The sequence below is a fragment of the Bubalus kerabau genome, chromosome 15 (assembly GCF_029407905.1).
Source record: "Bubalus kerabau isolate K-KA32 ecotype Philippines breed swamp buffalo chromosome 15, PCC_UOA_SB_1v2, whole genome shotgun sequence".
NCBI lineage: Eukaryota > Metazoa > Chordata > Mammalia > Artiodactyla > Bovidae > Bubalus > Bubalus kerabau.
The window spans coordinates 33,011,201-33,034,000 of NC_073638.1; the positions used below are offsets into that span (position 1 = coordinate 33,011,201).

Below are 22,800 nucleotides of genomic sequence, written 5' to 3' on the forward strand. Positions count from 1 at the left end.
CAACTTATTTAGGTGGCTTTCTTCTTCCATAGCATTTTTTAAAACTGCACATAAAATTAACCATTTTAAATTCAGTGATATTTGGTACATTCACTGTACTGTGTAACCATCACCTCTATCTCATTCTAAAACATTGTTATCATCTCCAAAGAAAATCTCATACCACTCTGTTACCTCTCAGCCCCTGGCAACCACCAATCTGCTTTTGCTTCTGCAGATTCACCCATTCTGGACATTTCGTACATATGGAACCATATAATAGGGAAGCTTCGGAGACTGACTTCCACTTAGTATAATATTCTCACGGTTTATCCACACTGGTAGCGTGTATCACTGTCACGTTTCTTTTTATGGTTGAATAACATTTCACTGTAAGGGCTTCTCTAGTGGCTTAGCAGTAAGAATCCCCCTGCCAGTGCAGGAGATGTGGTTTGATCCCTGGGTCAGGAAGATCTGGAGAAGGAAATAGCAACCCACTCCAGTATTCTTGCCCGGGAAACCCATGGACAGAGGAGCCTGGGGGCTTCAGTCTGTGGGGTCACAAAGAGTCAGACACAACTGAGAGAAAAAATAATGACGATTCCATCATATGTATATACCAGTTCAGTCAACTCCTTTGTGCACCTAAAGCATCCACGGTGATTTATGAGCTCCCTACTATCAATGAACATACTCTTAAGAGTCCTCACTCCGAAGCCAGTCATCATCTGTTCAACAAAATGGAAAGCTCTCTGAATATTGCGTGAAGTCAGGATAACAACTCTCTTCGTACAAGCTGTAGTTTTCTCTTTTTAATTTTTAATTAATTTTTAATTTTTAATCTCTAATTAATTTTTACTGGAGTACAGTTGCTTTACAACGCTGTTAGTTTCTACTGTAAAGTGAATCTGCTATCTGTATACATATGTACCCTCTCTTCTGGATTTCCTTCCCATTTAGGACACCGAAGACCCTTAAGTAGAATTCCCTGAGCTATACAGTAAGTTCTCACTAGTTATCTATTTTATACATGGTATCAATAGTGTATATATGTCAACCCCAAGCTCCCAATTCATCCCACCCTCCCCAAACTGTTTTTTTTTTTCTTCCTATGATGCATTTCTAACAATAACCACCCTGGGAATTGAGTTCTATTATCAACATCTTTATTTTGTAGGTGAGGAAACTGAGAAATAAAGAGCATAAGTAGCTGTCCAGTGTCACAGCTGGCAAATGACAGAACCAGGATGGGACCCTTCCCTTTCCGTCCACCCCAGCATCAGCATTCATCCAGCTACTCACACTAACCCAGTCACTACTCACAACATTGAGTATAAAATAGGTCTACAAAATACATTTGGAAGAAAGGTTCTCATATTCAGGACAAGAAAGGCCTCAAGTCACAACTAAGTTTAGCTCTAAATATACATTTGTCAGTCAGCCCTTGTAATTCACAAAGCATTTTCCCAAATACACAATTGTATAAACGGTTTGTAGAGTCTCATATTAGTCTACCAACTAGCTAATCCATCACATGGTAGAACTCCATTGAGTTATCAGACTTAAAATGTATGTGTTCTTAATTTTTATTAGAAAAACCATTCCAAGTTGAGAATGGAGGTGTCTGAAATTCAGCCTCCCCTTGCAGCAGTGGTTCTCTCTGCATCCTGCCCAGCCCACCCCACCCCACTGTGCTCCAATACCTGTGCAAACTCCAAGAGAAGTGAGATGGAATTCCACTGATGAGATTTAAACTAAAGATCTTCCCAGGCAAACCTCCAAAGATAAACAGAAGCGTTTATGAGGGTTGCATGAACTCTCAAAGCAAAGTGGCAGGATATTTAGAAAATATGAGGAGAGGTAACGCCAAGAAAGGACAAAGCTTATAGTTCATATTTAGTAGTGAACTGTAGTCTAGTCAAAGCTATGGGTTTTCCAGTAGTCATGTATGGATGTGAGAGCTGGACTATAAACAAAGTTGAGCACCAAAAAGTTGATGCTTTTGAACTGTGGTGTTGGAGAAGACTCTTGAGAGTCTCTTGGACTGCAGGGAGATCAAACCAGTCAATCCTAAAGGAAATCAGTCCTGAATATTCATTGGAAGGACTGATGCTGAAGCTGTAGCTCCAATATTTTGACCACCTGATGTGAAGAGCTGACTCATTGGAAAAGACCCTGATGCTGGGAAAGACTGAAGGCAGGAGGAGTAGGGAACAACAGAGGATGAGATGGTTGGATGGCATCACTAACTCTATGAACATGAGTTTGAACAAGCTCTGGGAGTTGGTGATGGACAGGGAGGCCTGGTGTGCTGCAGTCCATGGGGTTGCAAAGAGTCGGACACGACTGACCGACTGAACTGAAGTGAACTGAGTGAGCTGTAGGCTGCTTCCAAATCATAGCCCCACAGAGACTAATGCTAAATAATGATACTCTGGATGCCATGCCATTTCACCACCATGATCACACAGATAATGGAGACAATACTGATTGCACATATTTTTTTTTTAATCACTGTGCAGCACACGGGATCTTGTGTCCCTAACCAGGGCTCAAATCCATGCCACCTGCAATGCAAGCACGCAGTCGTAACCACTGGACCTCCAGGGAAGCCCCTGTGTATACATTTTGAGAACTCAAAATAATAGAGGGTAAATTCTTTCCTGTACCATGCTTTCAAGTTTACAAAACACTTCACCACCCATTGTTACCTGAGGTCCACATGACAACCTGGTGAGTTAGGATCGATATTAACATATCCATTCTACCCTTGCAGAAATTGATCATGAGAGTTTAAACTCTCTAGCCACGCAGCACACAATTTAATTTGTGGAAACAGGACTCAAAATTCAGTCTTTTTGAATCACCCTAGGTCAGTCTGCAAAAAGGAAAAGAGTAGAAATAAAAATTGCTCCAGGTGAGAGAAACAGCAAAATATATCACACAATGTTGATGTGGAAGCAAGTATGATCTTCTTCTGAGCATTTCTTACTTTCTGCCTTACTCATCCCTTCTCAAATCCTGAGTCCTGAGATGAAGGTTACCTCAGAGATAGCAGGAATATAGTTTGCTGACTACAAAGAAAATGTACACATTTCTTTTCAAAGTCCTGATCTTTTCAAACCAAAATAACTTCAGTTATTACAGGGATGTTCACAGTAATATTTAATTCCTACACATTGGATGTGAAAGTGTTTTAGTCACCCAGTCATGTCCAACTCTTTGAGACCCCATGGACTGTAGCCCACCAGGCTCCTCTGTCCAAGGGATTCTCCAGGCAAGAATTCTGAAGTGGGTTGCCTTTCCCTTCTCCAGGGGATCTTCCTGACCCAGGGATTGAACCCAGGTCTCCTGCATTGCAGGCAGATTCTTTACCGTCTGAGCCACCAGGGGGGCACTTTTATTTATCCACAAGACGATCCCTTCTTCATGACAGACACTCAGGATATAAATCTTTTCCATAATACTGTCATGCTTTGTTTCTAAAAATCAAATAAATCTTTAAGGAGGCTCTGTTAGACTCTGAGGTGGCACACGGTTTATCTAGCTACAGGGAAGATGAAATGGGCTACTCTTCTCCCAGAGTTAGACAGTTCCAGTTAGAGTAGGTCCAGGTTGTGAAAGTCCCGCCAATCCACCAACCCCGCCATCCTGCTCTCCTACTAACATCCCAGAAGCCCCTCCATACATCACACCAGGAAAACGGAGTGGGTCACAGAGTGCCCAGGATGTATAAGCGTAAACTCCACTAGCCAGCCTCACAAATAACTGCTATTCTAATGCTCAGCCCAGAGTGCACTATAATGGTCGGTGGTACATAAAGTGGTAATGATGACTTGTTTTATTTTACTCCCTGTAAAGGATGACAAAGAATCTGTATATGAGTTGGGGTGGGACTGGAGACTGCTATATGGGAAGAAGGGAGAAAATATTCACCAGTGATTTTTGCCCTGCTTCTTAAGGCTTTTTTACACTTCAGATGGACTGACCTTAGGCATAAAACATATGAGTGGAAGCTTAGAAGGGTACATGTTTGGTTTAATTCAAATTCATTCCATCAATACCTTTCTAAGAGGGGGGGCAAATTTTGACTCATGTGCCTCTTACTCTCCAGCTTCTGCTTTTCAGGGGGTGGTCTTGGTAGAAAAAAGTGACCCCACATTTCTGGGGTGTTGTGTACTGCAACCTGAATCTGGAGCCAGAAACCCTAGACTCTGCATTTGCTGTTTATTAGCCATGTGATCTTAGCTGGGCTAAAAGGCCAGCATTTCTACAACTATGAGAATAATAATTGTTATGGAAATGAAATAAAGTATATTAAAAAAATTTTGAAAACTTTAAAACACCCTTCACATGTAACACATCCACTCACTTCACAAACGTGTCTCCATCTAGGTGAAAGTAATAAATAACCAACATCCTTCCTTGTATAAGTTTATAACTAGAATTTCTAAGAAGATATAAGCTATTTTCATGAGGAAGAAAAAAATGAAGCGGGCATTCAAACAGTTATCTAGCAAAATCAGACCATGGAAAGGGTAACTCAGTCTGTTCTAGGCACGGAGGGGAAGGGAGGTTTATGTTAACGTGGTTCGATTTAATATTGCACATGTCAGTCACTGTAATCACGGTGCCAGGACTGACACAGGAATGCCCTGCTGTTGAAAATCTCATAAAGAAGAGAATAGGACTTCACCAGTCGCCCCCCAACCACCCCCGCAGAAGAGTTTTCCATCATTTCGTTAAAAGAGAAAAAAAAAAAAAAAAAAACCTACCACATCCTGCTCAATAGGGTGACTGGCTCCTGAACAGGCAAGAGATTATTTCCAAACACATTCTTCCCTTGCTCTTCCATCCCCATGGGGCCCTGCTATCATTCCCGGCCTCCTGAAACCCCGTGGCTGCAGCCTCCATCTTACTGAGCAGATTTTCAAGCAAAGTCTCCTTGTTGCTGTGCCTGCCTTCCGGAGCTGCGGGCCTGCCTGTCGGGGGGTCCAGGGCTGAATTTATTTCCCACATCTTGGACGCGCTGCTCTCTCGCCACCCTCCCTCTTTCCCCTCAAGCCCACGCTCCCCTCCCTCGCTCCCCTCCCCCCTCATTCCTAAATCCTACAGCCATGACAGAAATAAATTAGCTAGAGGTACAGGTCACACCTTGGAGAGCAGTAAACGTTCTGTGGGAAATCAATAGAGAAGATGGGATTCTCAAACAGCTGAAGCAGAAGGAATGATGCATTGATGGCTATACATAAACCAAACAAAGGAGTCCAAGAGCAGCCTGCCAGGGAGGGGCGGGTGCTCTGTGGGTTCATTCATCCCAACACCTGAACCCAAAACAGCACCTCAGAAAAGACGCATCCCAGACACCTGTGCATCTGGAGCTTTTTGCCTCAGGGATGCTAAAGGTTGCTTTGCCAGTATTTGTGAAAATTAGAAACGATGTCCAGATCGTGAATGCTAGTGCTGGGGGCCTCCTGGATGGCCCTAAGCAGAGTGTGTGAGATCTGTATCTATTCCAGGAAGACATCTCTCTGGCCGCTGACAGCAAAGCCAGGGAGGGATCACCTAGATCGTTAACTAAGGAAATAATTCCTAAAGCCTGAAGGGTGATGCAACGGAATAAGCTTTAGGCTGTCTCGGACTTGGGTTCCAGTCCTGGCTTCACCACTCAGCAGCAAAAGGATCTTAAGAAAGTCGCTTTTATAAAATGCCAACATGAGATCTACCTTACAGGCAACTAAGAGGATTAACTGGATAATACACATAAATAGGCATAGAAGGGTGCTAGTTATTTTTCCTCCCTCCCTCAGCCTGATTATTGAGTAGCTTTTCCACTGCTCTTGAGTTCTCCAAGTCTTCTCACCACAGATCGCTCACAAAGGTGAGGGCTGATGAAAATTTAATCTGAGAGAAAGTTCAGGATCCACCAAAAATAGGAAGGTCAGAAGGGCTTTTGCTATCTCCACGTATCAGCTACCAAATGCCACCCCAAATAAATAGCCTATGTTAAAGTGACATGCTTGCTATGTGAACACAGTGTCAAAACAAAACCCTATGCCTAAGCACCTCATGGAGAGAAATTCTGGAATTTCCATTGCTCTGTTCCAAGAGCCTATTTTTCTCCTGTATCTGTTCCCTTGTTTTTTTTTTTTTTTTTTTTACTTCCACAAACTGCATTTATTGAATGATATTACTCTCTTTTTCTTCTCAGTTTGAGCCTAACCTTCTTCCTCATATGCAGCTGAATTTTAGTAATGAAGCACTTTCAGTGTCTCAGCCCTCACAATTATCTAATAGACTGAATTTTTTATATTCTCAATTTTGTAATTGCACTAAAATACCTTCCCCTTGCAGCTCAGTTGGTAAGGAATGGGCCTGCAATGCAGGAGACCCGGGTTCAATCCCTCGGTCGGGAAGATTCCCTAGAAAAGAAAATGGCAACCACTCCGGTATTCTTGCCTGGAGAATCCCATGGACAGAGGAGCCTGGCGGGCTACAGTCCATGGGGTTGCAAAGAGCTGGACACGACTCTGTGACTAAACTACCACCACCACACATAATACAAATGCTACCATCTTTACCGGTTTTTAATATACAGCTTAGTAACACTAAGCACATTGACATTACTGTGCAACCATCACCACAATCCATCTCTAAAAATTTCCATCTTCCCCAACTGAAGCTCTTGTGCCCATTAAAGAAAATCTGGCCATTCTCCCCTATCCGAGCCGCTGGCAACCACCATTCTACTTTGTCTCTATGCACTTGACTTTGGCAGGGACCTCCTGTAAGCGGAATCATGTAACAGAAGCATACCCCGTTTTCTTAGTTTTATTGTGTTTCCATTTACTGGGCCTCACAGATACATTGTGTTATTTATAAATTGAGGGTTTGTAACAACGGTGCCTTGAGTAAGTCTGTTGGCACCATTTTTCCAACAGCATTTATTCACTTAATGCCTCTGTCACATTTTGGTGATTCTCACAGTATTTCACTTTTTGCTTATGATCATATTCAATATTTGTTACAGTGATCTACGATCAGAGATCTCTGACGTTACTACTATAATTGGAGGTGCCACCAAGCGCACCTAAATAAGAGGCAAATTTAACCAATAAACCTCCTATCCCTTCTGACCGCATCACCAACCGGTTCCCAATCTCACTCTGTCTTGTCGTGTGTGTTTGTGTGAGTCACTCAGTCATGTCCAGTTATTTGTGACCCCTTGGACTATAGCCTTCCAGGCTCCTCTGTCCACGGAATTCTCCAGGCAAGAATACTGGAGTGGGTTGTCATTTCCTTCTCCAGGGGATCTTCCCAGCCCAGGAATCAAACCTGGGTCTCCTGCACTGCAGGCAGATTTTTTACTGTCTGAGCCACCGGGAAAGCTCCTATTTCCTGAGACACAACAATAGTGAAATTAGGCCAGTTGATAACCCTAGAGTGGGCCCTAAGTGTTCACAGAAGAGCTGCACGTCTCTCACTTTAAATCAAAAACTAGAACTGATTAAGTTTCGTGAGGAAAACATGTCGAAAGCTAAGCGCCTGAGCTCCCCCGGTGGCTCAGTGATAAAGAATCGGCCTACCAATGCACACACAGGACGTGGGTTTGCTCCCTGATCCAGGGAGATCCCACATGCTGAGGAGCAGCTAAGCCTGTGCACCACAACCACTGAGCCTGTGCTCTGGAGCCTGGAAGCCATAATCACTGAGCCCATGCGCCCCAACTACTGAAGTCCAAGTGCCCCAGAGCCTGTGCTCCCACAAGAGAAGCCACTGCAAGGAGAAGCTCATGCATTGCAACCAGAGAGTAGCCCCTGCACGCCACAACCACACAGCAATGAAGACCCAAATGAAGACAGCCAAAACTAAATAAATAAAATTATTAAAAAAAAAAAAAAAAGCTAAGCCCCTTGTGCCCAAGTTAGCCACGTTGCAAATGCAAAGTAAACATTCTTGAAGGAAATTAAAAGTGCTACTAAAGTGAACAACAAATGATAAGAAAGTGAAACAGCTTTATGGCTGGTTTAAAGAAAGTTTTAGTGGTTTGGATAGAATATCAAACCCTTCACAACATTCCTTTAAGCCAAAGCCTCATCCAGAGAAAGGCCCTAATTCTCTTCAATTTTATGAAGGCTGAGAGAAGTGAGGATGCTGCAGAAGAAAAATTTGATGATAGCAAAGTGTGATTCATGAGGTTTAAGGCAAAAAGCCAACTCCATAATCTCAAAGTATTTTACAAAATGAAGCAACAAATGGTCATATAAAAACTGGAGCAAGTGATCCAAAAGATCTAGCTAAGGCAATAAAGATGGCTACAATACACAACAGATTTTCAGTGCGGACAAAACAGCCTTCTCTTGGAAGATGCCATCTAGGACTTTCATAGCTACAGAGGAGAAGTCAATGCCTGGCATTAAAGCTTCAAAGGACAGGCTGATTCTCTTGTTAGGGATGAATTCAGTTGGTGACCTTAAGTTGAAGCCAGTGCTCATTCACTATTCTGAAAATCCTAGGACCCTAAGAATTATGTCAATTCCACTCTGCCTGTGCTTTTTAAATGAAACAAAGAAGACTGGATAAGAGAATGTGTTTGTATCATCATTTACTGAAAACTTTAAGCCCACGGTTGAGAACTACTGCTCGGGAAAAATATTCCTTTTGAAATATTACTGCTTACTGACTACGCACCTGGTCACCCCAGAGCTCTGAGGGAGATGTACAATGAGATTGATGTTGTTTTCATGTCTGTTCATACAACATCCATTCTGCAGCCCATGGGTCAAGGAGTCATTTTGACTTTCAAGTCTTATTATATAAGAAATACATTTCATAAAGCTATAGCTGCAATAGATAGTAATTCCTCTGATGGATCTGGGAAAAGTAAATTGAATACCTTTTGGAATGGAAAAAGTGCCATAAAGAGCCTCTGTAATTTATGGGAAGAGGTCAAAATATCAACACTAATAGGAGTTTAGAAGAAGTTGATTCCAACCCTCCTGGATAACTTTGAGGGGATCAAGACTTCAGTGAAGGAAGTAATTGAAGATGTGGTAGAAAGAGCAGGAGAACTAGAATCAGATGTGGAGCCTGAGGATGTGAACGAATTGCTGTAATCTGATAATAACATTTTCAGGGATGATGAGCTGCTTCCTGTGGATGAGCAAAAAAATAAAAATGGATGCTTAAGATGATATCTACTCCTGGTACAGATGTGGTGAAGACTGTTGAAATGACAACAAAGGATTTAAAATATTATATAAATTTAGATGCTAAAATAGCTGCAGGGTTTGAGAGAACTGACTCCAATTTTGAAAGGAGTTCTACTGTGGGTAAAATGGTATCAAACAGCATTGCATTCTACGTGCAGTACTGATGGAAGGAAGAGTCAGTCTACGTGACATGCTTCACTGTTGTCTTAACTTTAATAAATTCCCGCAGTCACCCCAATCTTCAGAACTATACCCTGATCACTTAGCAGCCATCAACGGTTTCCACCAGCAAAAAAGATTATGACTGACTGGACAATCAGATGCTGCTTAGCATTTTTTAGAAATATTTTTAATTAAGATATGCACACTGTTTTTAGACATAATGCTATCTCACAGTTAATAAACTATAGTATAGTATAAAAACTTTCATATGCTCTAGGAAACCAAAAAATTTGTGACTTGCTTTATTGCTATCATGACTTTACTGCAGTGGTCTGGAACCTAATATCCAGTATCACTGAGGTATACCCATATTTGTCTTTCTATGTCTGATTTGTTTCACTCAACATAATGTCTTCAAGGTTCATCCATGCAGTAGCATGTGTCAGAATTTCCACCTTTTTTTTAGATTGAATAATATTCTATTGTGTGTATATACTGTTTTTTGTTTATCCATTCATCTGTTGATGGTCACTTGGGTTGCCTCCACCATTTGGCTCCTGTGAATAAAACTGCTGTGAATATGGCTATACAAATATCTCTTTGAGATCCTGCTTTTACTTATTTTGCTTACACACTCAGAAGTGGAGTTGCTGTATCATATGGTAATTCTAGAGCTGCCCTAGTGGCTCAACGGCAAAGAACCTGCCTGCCAATGCAGGAGACGTGGGTTTAATCCCTGGGTTGGGAAGATCCCCTGAAAAGGAAATGGCAACCCACTCCAGTATTCTTGTCTGGAAAATCCCATGACAGAAGAGCCTGGCAGGCTACAGTCCATGGGATCGCAAAAGAGTCAGTTATGACTGAGTGATTAAACAACAACAACAATGGTAATTCTACGTTTGACTTTTTGAGAAACTGCTATACTGTTTTCCATAGCAGCTGAACCATTTCACATTTCTACCAAAAGTGAGCATGGTTCCAGTTTCTCCACATCCTTGCCAACACTTGTCATTTTTTTAAAGTAGCCATCCTAATGGATGTAGTGGTTCTATCTTCTCAGAGAGTTTGGGGGAAATATGCATGTGTCAACAATTTGTCTGGTACGCTGACTTGTTGTTAATTTCTAGTTTGCATACAGGAACTTCTTATGCTCAAACAAATGTTGCTCTGGCTACATTTTCTATATAGTCGTCCTGTCTTTTCAAAGTCTTTTGTCTTCCACTAATTTAGGAAATGTAAAGTTAATTTGGGCAATTAAAGAGACTTCAGGGGAAGGAAACGAAATGTCCATCAATAGATGAATGGACAAAGAAAATGTGAGATACACACACACACGGAATACAACTCAGCCATAAAAAAGAATGAATTTTCACCATTTGCAACAACAGGGATGGACCTAGAGGGTATTATACTAAGTGAAGTAAGACAAAGTAAATACCAGATGATTTCACTTACATGAGTAATCTAAAAAACAAAAAATAAATGAACAAAGAAAACAGAAAGAGACTCATAGATACAGAGAACTATGATTTCCAGAGAAGAGAGGGGTTGGGGTACGGGTGAAATAAGTGCAGCGGAATAAGAGGCACAAAGTTCTAGTTACAAAATAATTCATGAGAAAGTAATTGAAATGGTAACAAACGGTAACTAGACTTGGCATGCTGATCATATCACAATGTATATAAATGTCAAATCGCTATGTTGTACACCTGAAATTAATGCAATGTTGTATGTCAACTCTATTTCATTGTTGTTTAAAAAAATAGTCTTTAGTCCTCTGATTCAAAGCAGTTTGTCTAGCTCTGTTAATCATGCCACCTACCATTTAAGTAAGTGAGGTAGAAAGGCTTTTTAGAAGCAAAAAAGTGAAACACTAGAAATCTGAGATAACAGCCAGGGGATAGGTGTAAAGCAGATGCTTGCGTAGCAGCCTACATTTTTCTAAATCACTTTAACCGTTGATCTTCCCACCTGAAGGAATTCCTGCTTACATTCCACTTTTCAGATGTGAAAACTGAGGCCCTGTGAAGTGAAATAACTGACTCAAAGTCACACAGCTGAAAGATTTCAGGGTCAGGACCCAAATCCCAGTCATGCCACTCCAATCCTGTTTTTAAACTACATGATACTACCTAATAATGACTGAGATCTTCATTTCTGAAGCTGCAAAATTTTAAGGATCTAACTATAGGCAGGGGGTGGGGGATAATTTCTATCTGTTGTTCAACAGCTCCCCAAAGGCAGGCAGTGCATACAGCATGAAGCACTACCTCTTCCTGGGACCAGACTTGCCCAACTCTGGACAACTCATGTGATGGATCCAGAATTAGACAAGAAACAGGTATCCTCCATCTAAGAAGCTTGGAGAAGTACTACTCAATAGCCAAGTCTACTGGACCACAGTCATCTTTTTTCCCCCTAAAATGCTTTGTGGGCACTTTCCGATTACACAAGACAAAGTGTGCCCAGTTGTTCAGTTACATGAACCCTTTTTGCGGTGTGCAGCTGGCCCTGGGTATCCACAGGGTATCAGTTCCAGGAACCCCCACCTTCCCACAGGTACCAAAATCCACACGTGGAGACTTCTTTGTTGGTCCAGTGGCTGAGACTCTGCACTCCCAATGCAGGGGGCATGGGTTTATTCCCTGGTAGGAGAACTAAGACCCTGCATGTAGCAACTACGAGTTCACATGCTGCAACTAAAGTGTCCTTGCAAGCTGCTTAAGACCCAGCACAGCCACGTATCTAACTAAATATTTTTTTTTTTAAATCCACACGTTTAAGCTTTATGTACAATAGGCTGGTATAGTTGACCTTGGCAGACAATCCCTGGTTGGTTGAAACCAAGGATGCCGAACATGCAGATACAGAGGACCAACCATATACTTCTCCCCTCAGGGCAGATTTCCTCCTCTTTAAGCTTCCCATGGATATTGTGAACTGTGAAGACTGTTGGTAAAATAAAATCTAGTGTTGGGTATATAACAGATGCTCAAGAAATTGAGACCCAGCTACGCAATCCCCTGGGAGTCACCTTCCCTTCCCAGCAAGGACAAGTGGCTGAAGGTCATGGCGAGGCATCTGAAGGAGAACACAACTAAAGAACTTAAGAGGATTACACCTCTCCTCATCCTCCACTGCTCCCACAGCTTGTTTCATGCTTCTGCTTCTCCATACCTGTTTTGTTAGTCTGTGCTTCCCTTTACAGGCACCATCTATTCAGCTAGACTGAACATGTTCTGAGGGAAATAGCCCTGCCCTCCACTGCATTTTGCAGCCCTGTGATGGTGGACCTGGAGCTTCCCAGGCTCAGCAGTAAAGAATCTGCCTGCAATGCAGGTGATGCAGGGGGCATGGGTTCGATCCCTGGCTCAGGAAGAATCCCTGGAGAAGAAAATGGCAACCCACTTCAGTATTCTTGCCTGGTTCTGGCAGGCTACAGTCCGTGGGGTTGCAAAACGTTGGGCACAAATGAGCAAGCATGCATGCCATGATGGTGGATTTACATTTCTCTATCCAGAGAATACTCAATGAGAAAGCATTGGCTCGGTCAGAAACAAGCCCTTGAGTTCTCTAGGGGGATCTTGATAACACAATGCCAAGGGTAACCCCAGGAGCTTCAGGGTCCAGATCATCCATCAGTGTAAACAGCCAAGTTGGTGCTGTTCAGAAGGGCCGAGAAAAACAAACTCATGACAATCCTATGGCTTGCCTGTATGTATGCCTTCCCTCATTTGTCTATACCTACCAGACCCATGGTCTGAGAATAACTCAAACTATCCATTCTCCCCTTCATAGAAGATTCCTCCCATGCTAGGAGCCTGCATTTGAAGGCCCTCAGAGATAACTAGATGTTACCCAACAGCACTGGTCCTCTTAGACAATGACCTCCCTCCAGCCTGTCCCTGAACAGAGACCAAGGAGACCCCTGCTCTTATCTCAGTTATCTCCTTGGGCCATTCAGCATAGTTTGAGTTTTTAGTCAATATGCCTAACTCATCTGATGATGCTAACTCACCATCACAACCATCCTGAAGATCTAGGAGTTGGGCTAAGAGCTGATTGAAAGTGAAAGGACTAGCTGTTCAGTCCTATCTGACTCTTTGCAACACTATGGACTTTAGCCCACAAGACTCCTCTACCCGTGGAATTTTCCAAGTGAGAATACTGGAGTGGGTTGCCATTTCCTTCTCCTGGGGATCTTTCCAACCCAGGAATCGAACCCAGGTATCCTGCACTGCAAGCAGATTTTTTACCTTCTGAGCCACCAGGGATTAGGAATCCCAATCAGAAGAGTTGACACTTAGCTGGGGTAACACAGAACACGAACAACAATGAAAGCATGCACCGTTCAAAACACGGGAAGGTTTACTCTGCATGAAGCATCATCTCATATAATCCTCATGGCCAACCCTGTGCTAGATACCCCCAATCTACATACAAGGAAACAGAGACACAAAGAAACTCAGAAAAGTCCGTGCACACTGAGCCCATGTGACACAAACTAAGCCCCTGCACCGCAACTACTGAGCCCTAGAGTCTGTGCTCCACAGGGTGCCACCGCAACGAGAAGCCTGTGAACCGCAACTAGAGGAAGCCCCACAAGCAACAAAAACCCAGCACAGACAAAAATAAATAAATAGGATAATTTAAAAGGCCACGTGCTTTGTCGTTACTCCATATGGCATATACCTAGAGGTCCCACAGTCAGGATTGAAAGCTAGCTCCCCAATGCCCTGAATGTGACTGTGGGTGATGTACATAACTTTTCCAGCCTGAATTTTCTCCTTCACTGCGGGACTAACGATAAAGTTCCCGGCACTACCACTCATCTTACATTCATGAGTCATGGAACTCCTCCTATTGTATTATCCCTACACCTCAGGAAGCCCAGAGGGTCCCATCTGTATTCAGGTGGGTCTAGAACTTCAGATCCTGAGTTGGGCAACCTGAACTCCCATCCTCTTCCTGACCTCAGGTAGCAAGTCATTCAATCTTTTGATGTTCATCATTTGTCAAAGGAAAATGTCAACACTGGCCTGATCTCTTGTAATGAGTAGTGTTGAAGGTAAGATAAAAGGAAAGAGGCAAAAGATCCCTGAAAGATTTGCAAGCACTTCTCCAAGTTAAGAAACCATCCTATAAGGGATTCAGTTAGAGAAATTGTTGCACAAAATAACTACCATCATCTAAAATGTCAAAGTGAGTGGGGAAACTGACTTCAAGATACAGAAACTCAGCCCAGACTGCTCTTGATTATTGCATAGGTAGAGTCTTGAACTGGAGCTTGACGGCTCTGGCTGCTGGTTCTAACTCGGCCACTGCTCTGGATGAGCCACTAGGCTTCACTGTGAAATAAGGATATGAAGCTTGCCTTCCCCAAGCCCAGAAGGTAGGGTGTGGGCAGGATACAGAAACATTCATAGCATTTGAGACAAGAAAACCTCTAGAAAGTCAATTATATGCATTTTTTTCAATGTGATGTCAGACTTTTTCTTTTTTCCTCCCACTCACTTTCCCTTGTCACAGTCTAAATTTTATCCAGATGTGAACATGAAGAGGCCTGTTTTTGTTTGTTCTCTGCCTCTATGCGTACCCTTTCATTTTCCTTTGTGCCTCAATAGGTTTCCATACTATTCTTTAGAACACAGGCCATGACAAGGGGAACAAAGTTGCAGAGGGATGCAGGGGAGTCAGGAAAAAAAAGAGGTATAGAATGCTCCAGAATGTGTGTTTCCTCTCTCTTAACACAGACAGAGGCAAGACAGTGAGAGGGTCCTTGAGTCCAGACAAATGCCATCAGCCATGCAAAGCCTCCCAGGCAGCACTGTCCCAGAGCCCATAGTGCAAGTGGCGTGCACACGTACACACACACACACACACACACACACACACACACACACACATTCATGGAAAACTGTGCTCTCCCATCCCAGAAAGGATTTGTTGTTTCAATTAAACCCATCAAGATCTACACCACATGTTAGGAAAGAAAGGAAAAACCAAATCAAGCCTGAATTACTTTGGCCATCTCCTTGGGGATCGATCTATATCAAATAAACCACCATCTATGCATTGGAGAGGCTTTTACTTATGAAAAACAGAGGCAGGTGCAGAATGGCAGCAATGGTACTAAATCAAAACCCCGAGAGCAGAAGAAAGTGGACTGAGATGCATCCACTTAGCTCCTCTACTTATGTCGAAATCGCAGGATGGGGAGCAAGCAGATCACGGCCCTGGTGGGGTCTGGCTTCTTCGTCCTCGTCTCCCTGAGGTCCCTTCCCTCCGAGTTTGCTCACTGCTTCAGCTGCCCAGTGAGAACAGATGGACAGAAGTTAAAAGAACAAGGTCAGCCCCTCAGCTAAAGTCTTATTTCACATGCTGCCCCACCTCTATCATCCCTTCCTGGGACATAAAGATGGAGAATGAAGGGCAGAGGTGTGAATGCATTTGATTTCCTATGAAACTGTGGTCTTTTCATTTACATCCCCTGAATAGCTGGCTAGTCTGATTTACACATTGATAATATGTGATGCTTTGTATTCCAGCAAATATTTAATCCCTGACTGATCAATAATCCCTGTCTGGCTGTTCTTTTCTTGAAAAGAAATAAATCCCCTTTTTACTCTTAAAATTCTTGAATAAAATTAAGCTGCCTTAGCCCAGGATGCACTGTTCCTACGTGAAGCCATGTGGTTTCATAACCTCAGTCCTCGGATGTTTTAAAGGGGCTGCCTTTGCCAACTTGCTATTTCTGAGATCCCAGCAGCTTTCTAATCTGACTTTTCTGTGTCATCCGTTGATATTCAAGTCTGATCTTCCCTTTTTTAATTAAGAAAGTAAAATTATTAACCAAAATCAGTGAGTATATAGCAGGCAATATTTTTGCATTTACTTCTTATTTTCACCAAGAAGGTCTTGATTTTAATTCCTTCATTACAAACCTGTTTCTGCCTTTCTAAATACTCTTTCCCTCCAAAACTATATTTTAAAAGAAAAAAAGTTCCACTCCTACACTAATTCTAAAATAAAATCTGTACTCCTTTCCCCTTTTCTCAGCATTAGAGTTGAACATTACAAAAAATGCACATTAAACATAGAAAGAGGTGGCTCTCCTCTCTCTAAAGGGCTCCCAGTGCAGCCTCAAAGCCCACCAAAAGTTCCAAAAACAACAGCAACGGAAAACAAACTCTCTTTCATCTTTGGCAGCAACAAAAGCAATAACTTTCACCAAACCAACCCACGCCAAGAATTAATATAATACAGAACACATCCACATTCAGACCATTATGGCTACATCAGCTTACCACAATATTTGTTTGAAAAACACATAATTTGCGGTAGAGAGAGAGAACCTCTAATACAAAAAAGAGGTTCTTTCAAATGCAAATGAACCAAAAGACATATCTTCCCTGTGTTTGGAAAATCGCTCCAACATATGAAAAACATACTTTTTGTGTGGAAAAAAAAATTTTTTTGATGTACACCCACTTAGTTGAAAAGGCAATTAAATTTGCTGTAGATTACCTTAACAGTTGAGAAAAGTTTAACTTCTGGCTCCAGAAGTCCTAAGGACTTTATTAGCAGACCTAAGTAGTCTTCTGTTCCCAGGTAGCAAAGTTTCTTTTCTTCTCCACTGAAATGCTCGTGTGAACACTGAAGGATATTGTATTACTGAACTGATCGGAAAAAGATATTGTTTCCAATCCTCTGGCAGGAAGAAAAGAGAGAGAAAAGAAAGAGAAAGAAAGAAAGGGAAGAGAGAGAGAGAGAAAAGCAGGGCAAAATGCAGTCTAATCGAGCATTCTTCCTTGTGGAAAAAAAAAAAAAGTAAATCCAGGATTCTGGACCGGGTTCAAACATAGCTTGACAGGCTACAGGAGAATTTACACTGAGCATGCTTAGCCCCGCACGGCTTGCATGAGACACACTTAATGAATATTACTTCCTTCCCACTGGCTATTCCTGCTGGAAGTCCACACCCACTCCGCTTTCAGAAGTCAGGAATTTAGCTCCAGCCAAAGTCCAGAACACACGCTTATGCGGAGACAAGGCCTCACCGATCCATAAACTTTCAGGTTATGACCTGCAGGTCAGTTTGACAAATAGAACATGAAGGTGAATTTTTTTTTCTGCCCTTGGTTGTGTTCCCAGCTTTGTGCCTGTCCTAAACTGCAGTTCCCCTGGAGAAAAGAGAAATTGCTTTTTTTCTAAAGAACACCACGTCTTAAACGCCAGCGTAAAGGCCTTTCCGATGAAGCTTCCAAACCCAGATTAGAATAAAGGTCATCTGTATATCAGAACACACTGTGTCAATGCTTGGACTTTCAGGAATTTTTTTTTTTTTTAATTTTTACCCCAAATGTATTCTTTCTGATAACTTATACACCATGTCTTTCTAAAATGCTATACACCAGTAGACAGTGTTAAAATATGTTCAAAATTCAGATTTAATCTGTCCTGCTGCCCAGGTCATACTTAAAAAAAAAAAAAGGTTTTAATTTCAAACAATGCTTTCCCTTTCTCTAAATCCCTTTGTCATGTTTAATGATAGGAGGCCTGAGATTCTGAAAAAATGTAAAAATGAACTATTTCTCTGACAGTCCAAGAAGGCAGGATTTTTACCCTGCAAATGAAAAGGGTTGAAGAGAAAGAACTTAATATAGACAGCATAGTAATGAAAGGGTATTTTATATTTAAAGTAATCATAATAATAAAATATCTTTTGTTTTTCTTCTGATATTTTCAGGGTACCATTCATGGGATTCCATGCTTTATCAAATTACAAATTATAAATATGATTAAATACTCATTTGGAATTAAAGTACTTATTTGCCTAGACACACACACATACACACCAATTTGTGTTTGAAAAGAAATGACGTCACAGAGGATGAAAAGCAACAGAAATTTCCTAAGTGTACAGGGAAATATGATGCACCCAGCCTCTAATACAAAGCCTGCCTAACTAGCATTGATTTCATGGATTAACACAGGGGCTTCTGTATACCTTACAAGTAAACCCATTGCTTCTTCATACCTGTAACATTTTTAGCAGCCACTGAACTGCTAGGACGTATTTCCTTACATAAGAGCCTTGCAGCATAAACTATCTGCTTGCCTGCTGTTGAATGAATAAAATTTCCTCAGACACATTTTCCTTCCTGTAATTATGAAGTCTGGAGTGAGTACAGACTCACTATGAGGGATGACGGGGGTGTTTTATTTGTTTTAGGCTTTGCCTAAGGGAAAAATAAGATTTAGCCCCCTGTTCCAAGTGTGTTTATCTGTCCCCTGTTACAGAGCAAACTAAGTTTCCAGCATGGACTTCCCTGCTGGCTTGATGGTAAAGAATCTGCCTGCAAGGCAGGAGACGTGGGTTCGATCTCTGCGTCGGGAAGATTCCCCTGGAAAAGGAAATGGCAACCCACTCCAGTATTCTTGCCTGGGAAATCACATGGACAGAGGAGCCTGGCGGGCTACAGTCCATGTGGTCACAAAAAGTCAAGACAGGACTTAGCGACCAAACAGCAAAGTTCGCAGCAGTTAGATGAAGCCCAGGAGAAATGGAACTTCAAAATATGAAATAGGGCTTCCCTGGTGGCTCAGTGGTAAAGAATCTGCCTGCCAATGCAGGAGACATGGGTTTGATCCCTCATCCAGGAAGACTCCACATGCTGCGGAGCAACTAAGCCCGTGAGCCACAACTGTTGAGGCTTTGCCCAAGGGAAAAATAAGGTTTAGCCCCCTGCTCCAAGTGTGTTTATTTGTCCTGGTACAGAGAAAACTAAGTTTCCAGCACAGGCTGCCACGTTGAGCCTGTGCTCTAGAGCCTGCGAGCCACAATGTGCCACTTCTGAAGCCTGCACACCCCAGAGCCTGCGCCGCAACGAGAAGCCCACACACCGCAACTAGAGAGGAGCCCCTGCTCTTCCTAACTAGAGGACAGCCAGTGTAGCAACAAAGACTCAGCGCAGCTAAAAATGAATAATTTTTTAAATAAAAAAGATGAAATGATCTCATCGCCTGCCATACAGTAAAACAGGAAGGACACTTGTTCATTTGACCGAAAGAGATAAGACTAGTGATCAGAGAGGCCCCACAACACAGAGACGAGGGACCCTCGATCGAGGCGGGTGCTCTGACCTTAGACAGCCAGGCCTCCCTGCCATCATGGTACAGTGGGTTTGTTTATTTGTTTGTCTTCTGCCATGAGAATGAGCACTCATCTTGAATTTAAGGGTGCTGTTGACGGAAACAGTCATGCCTTTTTCAGCTCGAATTTTATGCAAGGCTATGATGGTTTTTACAATGGCAGCACACTCATCCATTTAATTGAAAGAACATTTACTGAGCCCCTACTCTGACACTCATCTGGGCCCTAGAAATTGGGTAGTGGCTGAGATGGACATGGTTCCTCCCCTGCGGGAGCTCATGGTGAAAGTATAAATAAATAACCATGTAAACAAATATGAATGCAAGCAAAGGGAAGGAATCAAAGGGAAATGACGAGAAAGAATAAGCTACGAAAACCATGGTAGGCGGGTGGGTGGGTGGGTGTGGGTGGGTCAGGGCTTGAAGCCACAAAATCAGGAAAATGTGAGGCATATTTGGAAAACTAATTATTTGCCAATCTAATGTGTGTTAAAAAAGAAGGGTGGTACCTTTAGCAGAAATCAGGAAATCTGGAGAAAGAAAATCATGTCTAATATACGGTTAGCTCAAATATTTACTGAATTCAGCATGTTGAGTTTAAGGGTTATAAGGATATCCAGCCTACACTATTATTTTATTCAGAAACTATGTGTAACTATTAGTAGGAACCTGATTACAGTTTCTTAAGGACCCACAGGTTTGTTTTTCCTCTCATTTAAAAGAAATTCAGAGGTTGACAGTCCGAAACTTGGCCACTCAAGTCTTTGTAATTTTTTGGTCTATCATCCTTAATGCACACTGTTCCTGCTTTGGTTTGCTTTATAGTCCAACATAGCTGCTGGAACTCCAACCATCACATCTGCTTTCCAGAATTTAGAAAGAAGCACAGGTGAGGTAAAAAGTAAAAATGACTACTGTAAAAAACTACCTCAAATTTAGTGACTTAAAAAATATAAACACATTACCAAGTTTTATGAGCTAAAAATCTGACTTGGTCTCTTTCGGATATCATTAAAGTGTCAGAAGGGCAGCATTTCCTTCTAGCCTATAGGAGGGAACCTATTTCCTTGTCTTTTCCATCTTCTGGAGGCCACTGCATTCCTTGGTTTGGGGCCCCTTCCTCTACTTCTATAAGAAGGAGGTTGAGTCCTTCTTATGTTGCATTACTCTGAACTCTTCCCTCTCTTTTACTTTTTGGGATCCATGAAATTACATTGGGTGTACCTGGATAATCTAGAATGGAGCTGATAAGCAACACTCTATCTGCAACTTTAATCCTTCTCTTCCATGTAAGGTAATATATTCAAAGGCCCAGGGATTAGGACCTGGACATCTTTGGGGAACATAAGCCTGCTTTGTACACTTGCCTTCAGCTGATTTACCTATCTTCAGCTGATTTACCTACCTCAATATAGATTTCCCAAAAGCTTTATCCAGTGTCTCTCTCTTACATCAGTGGCCCCTTCTTTGACAATATTGCAGCCTTTCCTAAGGAATGAGGAAGGCTAGATGTTGGATAGGCAATCAGCAGCTTCTGACACAAATATCTAGCATTTGAGGCCAGAACCAAGCTTGGATTATTGCAAAAGCATCTTAATCAGTTCGCCTTGTTCTAGGCTGTATGGTATGTGAGCTACTGCAAGTTTAATCTTTCTAAATCACATGTGATTAAGACCATTGGTGTTTTTAAATCTCCATCACTTACCTACTTTCTATGAGACAAGCCAAGTGCCTTAGCTAGATGCACAGGGCTTTTCATATGCTAACCCTCATTTATCTTTTGAGATTAATTTCCACCACTTGCTCTAACTCCAACAACCCTTCAGCTCCTCAGGAACCTACAATTTGTTGGTCCTGCCACTTTTTCACTATCCTTACCCCAGCTTATCTCTTGACCAAGGCATGGGCAACCATCAGAGTTCTCTCGCTGTGCACATCCTCAGTTTTCCTGATCCTCTCTCAAGTCATCACACTCACAGAGCAGAGGGGATGCTGTGGTGGCCTGGAAGAGTCAGTTCTGAGGGCCCCCAGAACAATACCCAAGCCAGCGGGTGAGGGGGGATTTGCTGCTGAGGGCTCACAGATGAGTCTCTCCCTGAGTACTGTCCTCAGCCAATGGAGCCACTTCACCAAGGCTAGACCGCATCCCTTGAGACAGCCCACATCCTGATCAGTCCCCAAGCAGGTGCAGAAGCCAGGCCCCCTGGCTTCATTTGGAACAACACAGCTAGTTCTCTGGCAGTAGCACCGCACTTCTACCTCCCTCTGCCCCATCCTACTACCCTCACTCCTTTACAGCTATTTCTCCCAAGAGCATCCCCAAAGCTCCCTACATACGTATCTACCTCCAAGTGTGTTTCAAGAAACTAAACCTAGAGTTACCATATGATCCAGCAATCCCAGTCCTGGGCATATATCCGGAGAAAAACATGGAAGGATACATGTACCCCAATGTTTATGGCAGCACTGTTTACAATACCCAAGACATGGAAGCAACCTAAATGTCAATTGACAAAGGAATGAATAAAGAAGATGCTCTGTGTGCGTGTGTGTACATATACATACATACACATATGGCTGTCCTGGTGGCTCAGTCAGTAAAGAATCTGCCTGTAATACAAGAGACATAAAAGACATGGGTTCGATCCCTGGGTCAGGAAGATCCCCTAGAAAAGGAAATGGCAACCCCACTCCAGTATTCTTGCCTGGAGAATCCCATGGACAGAGGAGCCTGGCAGACTACAGTCCATGGGGTCGCAAAGAGTTGGACACAACTGAGTGACCAACACACACACAAAAAACATATATATTATACATACACACACATAAACACACAATGGAATATTATTACTCAGCTATAAAAAAGAATGAAATAATGCCCTATGCACCAAATGGATGGATTGGAGATTATGATACTAAGTCAGACGGAGAAAGACAAATACCATGATATTGCTTATATACAGAATCTAAAAAAAGTGATACAAATGAACTTATTTACAAAACAGAAACAGACTCACAGACTTAGAGAACAAATATATAGTTACTGAAGGAAAGGTGGGGGGAGGGATAGATTGGGAGTGTGAGACTGACATATACACACTGCTATATTCAAAATAACCAGCAAGGACCCACTGTATCACACAGGCAACTCTTCTCAGTATTATGCAATAGCCTAAATTGTTAAAGAATTTGAAGAAGAATACATGTTTATGTGTAACTGTATCACTTTGCTGTACACCTGAACCTAACACAACACTGTTAATCAACTATATTCTAATATTAAATTTTTAAA

At 42.2% G+C, this 22,800-nt stretch overlaps 1 long non-coding RNA gene across 3 annotated transcripts in view; it reads right to left on the reverse strand.

Moving 5' to 3' along the window:
• The window catches only part of LOC129628856 (uncharacterized), a 316,173-nt gene that overhangs the window by 282,611 nt on the left and 10,762 nt on the right, over nt 1-22,800 (reverse strand). For 2 of the 3 annotated variants that reach the window (XR_008702947.1, XR_008702945.1), the window contains exon 1: nt 16,881-17,253. The exons of the other annotated variant lie outside the window; for it this stretch is intronic. This is a non-coding gene — a long non-coding RNA (uncharacterized LOC129628856). Of the gene's footprint in view, nt 1-16,880; nt 17,254-22,800 lie in introns of those variants that run through there. 3 annotated transcript variants of the gene reach the window in all.